The sequence below is a fragment of the Paroedura picta genome, chromosome 2 (assembly GCF_049243985.1).
Source record: "Paroedura picta isolate Pp20150507F chromosome 2, Ppicta_v3.0, whole genome shotgun sequence".
In the NCBI taxonomy this organism is placed as follows: domain Eukaryota; kingdom Metazoa; phylum Chordata; class Lepidosauria; order Squamata; family Gekkonidae; genus Paroedura; species Paroedura picta.
Genome location: NC_135370.1, coordinates 125,416,550 through 125,422,927, shown reverse-complemented (window position 1 = coordinate 125,422,927; position 6,378 = coordinate 125,416,550). Strand labels below are relative to the sequence as shown.

The window sequence follows — 6,378 nt, the reverse complement described above, 5'->3', positions numbered from 1 at the left end:
CATCCCCTCCAAGACAGAGGTCCTGTGGCTGGGAAGGAAGGAGGTAGACCCAGAAGTGTGCCTGCCCAGCCTGGACAGGGTGCAACTTAACACCCTTTGCCAGGAACCTGGACGTGATCCTTGATGCCTCCCTTTCAATGGAGGTGCAGGTAATGAAAGTAGCCTACCTGAGGTTTTACATTTTCACCAAGTGGGGCTACTACCATCCTACCTGTCCTTGGAACACCTAGCCATGGTGATCCATGCAACAGTTACCTCCAGGATTAACTTCCGTAATTTGCTCTATGGGCCTTCCCGTGTCCTTGACCAGAAAATTGTAGCTGATACAAAATGCAGCTGCCAGGGTCCTCATGGAACACCTTGGTGGGTCCATATCCATCTGGTGCTGAGGCAGCTGCATTGGTTGCCAGTTGCAGCCTGGATCAAGTTCAAGGTTTTGGTTTTAACCTTCAAGGCCCTTTGTGGTCTGGGACTCACATATCTGAGGGACTGCCTTTTGCCTTATGTCCCCCACAGGGCCTTGTGGTCTGTGGGTACTAATTTGTTGATGGTTACTGGACTGTGGGAGGTTTGCCTGGCCTCAACCTGGCAGAATGAACTTCCAGAAGAGATGAGGGCCCTGCAGGAACTTTCTCAGTTCTGTGGAACTTACAAGACAGAGCTCTTCCACCAGGTCTTTGGTTGAAGCCAAAGTAAGGAAGATCTAGGGCCTCCTCCAGCTACATCTGTTTCATTCTTAATTGGAACAGCAGATGCCCCAGACTCCTGAGGTGCTAGGTGGGAGTTGGGTTTTTTAGTTTGATGCCGAGTTAACATGGGTTTTTAATATTGTTTTATTTTTATATGGGGTTTTATTGTTGTAAGCATCTGCAAGATGGTTTCCGATAGTGGTGGGTAATAAATCCAAATAGTAAATAAAAAGTAATAATTAAAAAAGGGTACAATGCCAGCCAGTTTGGGGTGTTTGCTAATCCAAGGATTGGCTCACCAGAATTGCTAGCATCGATTATGATAAGTTCATCTGGCAAAGATTGCAACATCCCTAATGTGGAGCATGATGTTCCCAATAGTTTTGGCAGGGCAAGCTGAATAGCTTTGCTTAGGCAAGATCTCAATTAACTACACTTCGCTGTCTCCACAGAGTGCCCTAGCCAGTTTTCCTTGCTGGATAGGGTTGGCATATTGCCACATGGAACATCAAGGAAATTAATGGAAAATTAGTGGTTCTCTTTGTAACCACTTTCTCTCCAATGCCTTCTTCAAGACTAAGTATTCATGTCATTTGAATGTCCTTCAATAACTTCAGTATTCTCAGTATGACAAGCTGTGACTTTTAGTATCCTAGGAGTATCTTCCTTGATCTGTACAATCTTGATGGGCATGGATCTCTTAAATTAACTTGATTCAATGTTCTTTCATGTACTCCCCCATTTTGCTTGCTATGTACTCTTGGGCAAATGGAGTGTACCATCACAGTCACATATAAAGCAAGACCAGCAAGAAACGTCACACAATCAAGGGCAACTTAGGAAGCCCCAACCACCAACTTTCCTCTGCAGTAATGCAGGGAGAAAAGGTCATCACTGGTGTGATATTTCTTGTCTCCACAGATGGGGGATAATGGAGACTTTCTCCTGTAATAATCAGAAATCTCTCTGCTGTATAGTACTTCTCTATTATTTGTTGCCTTAATCAGTCTTAGACCCATCCCAGTCGGGTTTATGGCCTGGCCATGGGGTAGAAACAGCGCTAGTCACCCTGACGGATGACCGCTGTCTCCAGTTGGACTGGGGTGGGTTGGCACTGGTCATGTTATTAGACCTTTGATCAGTGTTCAACAAAATTGACCATGAGCCTCTAGCTCACCACCTCACCGATGCCAGGATTAGAGGGACTGCTTTCTTGTTCAACTGGTGCAGAAATTTGGCTGGGTTGTCACCAATATTCTGATGACACCAAGCTCTTCCTCTTGATGGAAGGCTGCCCTGATTCTCCCCCAGAAGCATCAGACAGCTGCCTGGAGGCAGTGATGACTGGCTCAAGCAGAGTTGTCTGGAGCTCAACTCTTCAAAGACAGAGGGCCGTTCCGCATTCGTTCAAAATAGCACAATGGTTACTAATTGAAATCGCTACAGTTTAGCCGTTATGCACAACGTCGTTGACAATCTGCAACACTCCTGAAACCGATCCGTAAAAAGTGCTTCGTTGTAGCGCTTTCAGGGAAATCCCAAAAAGTGGATTCACCCTCCGGAAAGCGCTACACTCCTGCAACCAATCTGCAACACTAGCTGGAAAGTTCTGTGCGTTACCATTGTTGTGGTTTCTGCAAAGTCCCTCCCACGGCTCTCTCCTCTGATCTTCCGGCGAAGCGATCGCCATTTTTCTTTCTCCGAGCAAGCGGAGATCAACGCACCGGCAAGCCTTCGTTTACCCAGCAAGGCTTCTCCGGCTGCAGTCCCTCTGTTTAAAGTCACCAAGCACAAGCAACACAGAGGCCCGTTTGCTGGTTTATTTTCCCTTTATTTTTCACACTGTTTTCGGCCGAAAATCGCGCCCGTGAGGGGGGGGGGTTCACTCGGGGGGAGCGTGGCAACGATGAAACGGCAGCTCAAATACCACCTGCTAGCTGGATGGGTCTCTCCGTTGCTACGAATCAATGCATATTCGTTGCAACTGGTGTTTTTTTTTTTTTTAATCTTCCTTAAAGGGAAAGGGGCTGTTTGGGAGCATGATAACGGCCGCCCATTGGCTGCTTGACGGCCAGGGGCGGGACACAGCTCAGCAATAGCGCTTCCTGGCTAGCGATTTTTGCCGAGACCGGAACCCTGTGGGAAACGATAGAAACGCAACTGGATTCCACTACAAAGGCAGGTATGCATAACGACGAATTCCACTATTTAAAATGGCGATTTTTCATTCCGCAAACAATTTGCAACATGGATCCCGGTGCGGAATGGCCCAGAGTTTTGTGGCTGGGCAGGAAGGGCCCAAGTGAGAAAGTGCACCTATGCAACCTGGACGGAGTACAGCTATGAGTGGCTCACTCTGCCAGGAACCTGGGCATGATTCTTGATTCCTCTCTCTCAATAGAGGTAAAGGTCATGAAAGTAGCATGGCTGGCATTTTATCACCTTCATCAAGCCAAACTATTAGTGCCCCAGAACATCTAGCCACAATGATACACATAATGGTCACCTTTAGACTGGACTTCTGCAACTTTCTCCATGTAGGCCTGCCCTTAACCTTGATCCCGAAACTACAGCTGGTCCAGAATGCAGCAGCCAGTGTCCTCACAGCAACACCATGGAGGTCCCACCTTCGGCCCATTCTTCAACAACTACGCTGGCTTCCAGTCGAATGCAATATCAGGTTTAAGGTTCTGGTTATCACCTTTAAAGCCATACACAGTCTGGGCCCAGTGTACCTTTTTGAGCCTTTTTGCCTATACCCCTCAAAGAGCTTTATGCCTTCTGCCCACATGTGGAGGAGATCAGGGCCCTAATGGAACTTGAATAATTCCTCAGGGCCTGCAAAAAGGAGCTCCTCCACAAGGCATTTGGTTGAGGTTGACCAGAACCAATCACTTTCCACTGTCCCCCGAGCCTCCCTTCCAAGAAAATCACCACTGATTCATCCAAACCATGGGGCCATGAATATGCTGTGAGAATTACTATTCTCACCATTGTTCTACTCTTCTATTTGTTATTACTGTATTGTTACCATTTATAACTACTGCGTTATTTGTACTGTTCCCTGTTCCACTAAGTTTTATGTAAACAGTCCTGAGTCTCAGGGTAGGGTGGTATATAAATATAATAAATAAATAAATAAACAAACAAACAAATAAATAAATAATCCTGTGAGGCACAACAGATTCTCCATAAGCATCCTCATATATGACTTTATTTTCTTGGAGGTCTACCAAATAGCCACAGTTTAGAGTGCCAATGTAATTCTGAACAGCTTCCATCATGGCCTCTCAGCTGTGATTTATTTTGGGATTCAACTGCTACTCAAAATTGGTTGTATCAGATATAGTTTGTTTAAGCAAAGTTACTTGGTGCATCAGTTTTTAAAGTATGCAACCTATGCTGACATAAGTTCCTCCAAGGCTCCATCTAGTTCCTAAAGGAATAGGGACAACATAATCCAGCACCATCACTTCTTACTGAACCTGGCAGCTTCCTTGGAAGCAGCCAGTCCACCTGAGCCCTCTCCAAAGACAAACAGATCATAGTCATATGGATGTCCTTCTACTTGGCCATTCACCTCAAACATCTTTTAAAGTGTTCCTTCCTTGTGTTCCTGAAACGTTTTCTGGTGACCTCTTTCTTGGTTTTGCTGAACAAACATAGTAGGCTCTGAGGTCTCCTTTCTGAGCTCATACAAGGCTTCTTTCAGTTGCTGCCCAACTTCTCTAAGAGGACAAAATTAGAGGGGGGGGGGACGACCACTGCCTTATTTGACTGTCTGTGAACTGTTAATATCAAAAATAGTTCCTAATTCTCAAAAGAAACTCTTGCGGTGCAATCCTAAGGACATTTCCCTCTTGGGAGCAAGCTGTAGCACATTTCCAGTGACTTCATCTTTACTACATCTTAACGAACTGATGTTTGAAGGTAAGCACGATTACCTCCTAGACTGTTCTCTGTGTCAGTGTTCTCAGTGCTTTCCCCTTTAATCTGTGTTAATACCAAATTGAGCCATCAATTTTAATTTTGACTAGGATTTATTATATTGGATGAATTATTGCAGAATCCAAGCATTTAAAAGTCTTAAAGAATACAGCAGGTTGACATAACTTTCACCCTTGACAACCTGAATTCTTCTGTGAACTTTTCTGCTGAGAGATATAAACATCCAGATACATCCTGTTCCATTGTACATGACCTGTGGCAAGAGGCCTGACCTAGAATCTTAAAAGAACAGATCAATAGGCTTTTAAAGAGATGCAATTTATCAAACCTTAGCAGTATTGTCAGGGAACTCCTGAGAATTTCCAAAAATAAACTGAAAACACAGTTAACTGTCAGGATTTCATTAAAGGGAAACCAAACTAAGAGGAACTGTCTAGCCAAACTATGAAAGTAAGGGAATTAAAAACACTTCAAAAGCTCTTCATGCATTAAAGACTGTCACAGATGACATGATGATTTTTTTAAAGCAACTATTATTTTTACTCTTTGCAAAATGGATATGACAATCTAGAATAGAAGATAGGGAACTCATCTCTGTGCAGACATGTTATCAGAAGTAAACTGTCCATTATTATAGAGCTCTTCCCAATTAAGAATTCTTCTGGCACCTAAATTCAGACCTATCCTTCCTTCAAATCTTCCAAATTTCAACTCCAAACATACCATAGGCCAGTAATTTCCATTTCAATAAATACATCCTCTAGAACAGGGGTAGTCCAGGAATTGTAGTCCAGGAACATCTGGAGGACCACAGGTTGACTACCCCTGCTCTAGATAGAATGCAAGGCCCTAAAAGCCCAAGAAAGAGTTCTTTGGCATGACCTTTTCAGACTTTCCAAAGATTGACAAGTGGCTTGTAAACTCCTGCATTTGCTTAAGGCCATTTTAACATCCTCTGGACATCAGGGCAATAGAGTCCATTCCAGCATCTTAAAAACAGGCTGGGGGAATGTTAATAAAGCCTTTTTTTTAGCGTCCTGGAAAAGACTGGAGATGTGAGCACCATGTTAGGCCTTAAGTGGCTCAACAGGAAGATAAGAAAGAAGGTCAGGATGGAAACACTCAGATTCTAGTGTTGTCCATTCAGAAAGTAATTTCCCTGGCTCCAATCAGTCTCTCAGAGGCCTATTCACATGTCCTAATTAGAGAATCACATTGAAGCTTCTTGTGCCTTTCTTACAAGGGTCTCCAGTATACAGTCCTAGGAAGTGTCTATAATTTTCCATATTTGGATGTTATTTCCCTTGTTCAGGTCCCTATCTTAACTTTTTGGAAAAGAGGATGAGCTGGGGGTCCCTGCTGGTGCTGCAGCATCTTCCAGAGGCAGCCTCAGTATGGGCAGAGAGTTTCAGTCACTCCCTTTGGTGCTTCTTAACTGCTAGAGACCGTCTTCTCTTTGGCGGCCTGAACTTTCTTTTAAGAGCTCCAACCTGTAATGGTGTAGACCCAAACCACTGACCCCTCTTCCCAAGACTCATTGCAGCAAACAATGTCACCCATGTAACTCCATTAGATAGTCAGCCATGTCCTTGCTAATAAGGAAATTTCCATCCCTTTCCTAGCTGAAGAGACCCAGAGGACCTTGTCAGAGGTAACCATTTCTTCCCTTACCAGCTAGTGGAAACACTTATTTGGGATGAAGGTAGGGCTAGGGATTCCCGTTTATTCTGTGCTTGTCCAA

The 6,378-nt window shown here is 44.4% G+C and overlaps 1 pseudogene; it reads right to left on the bottom strand.

The window, feature by feature from the left end:
* Nucleotides 1-1,265: 1,265 nt before the first annotated feature.
* On the bottom strand, nt 1,266-4,353 carry LOC143828936 (thioredoxin reductase 1, cytoplasmic-like; annotated as a pseudogene).
* Nucleotides 4,354-6,378: the final 2,025 nt, after the last annotated feature.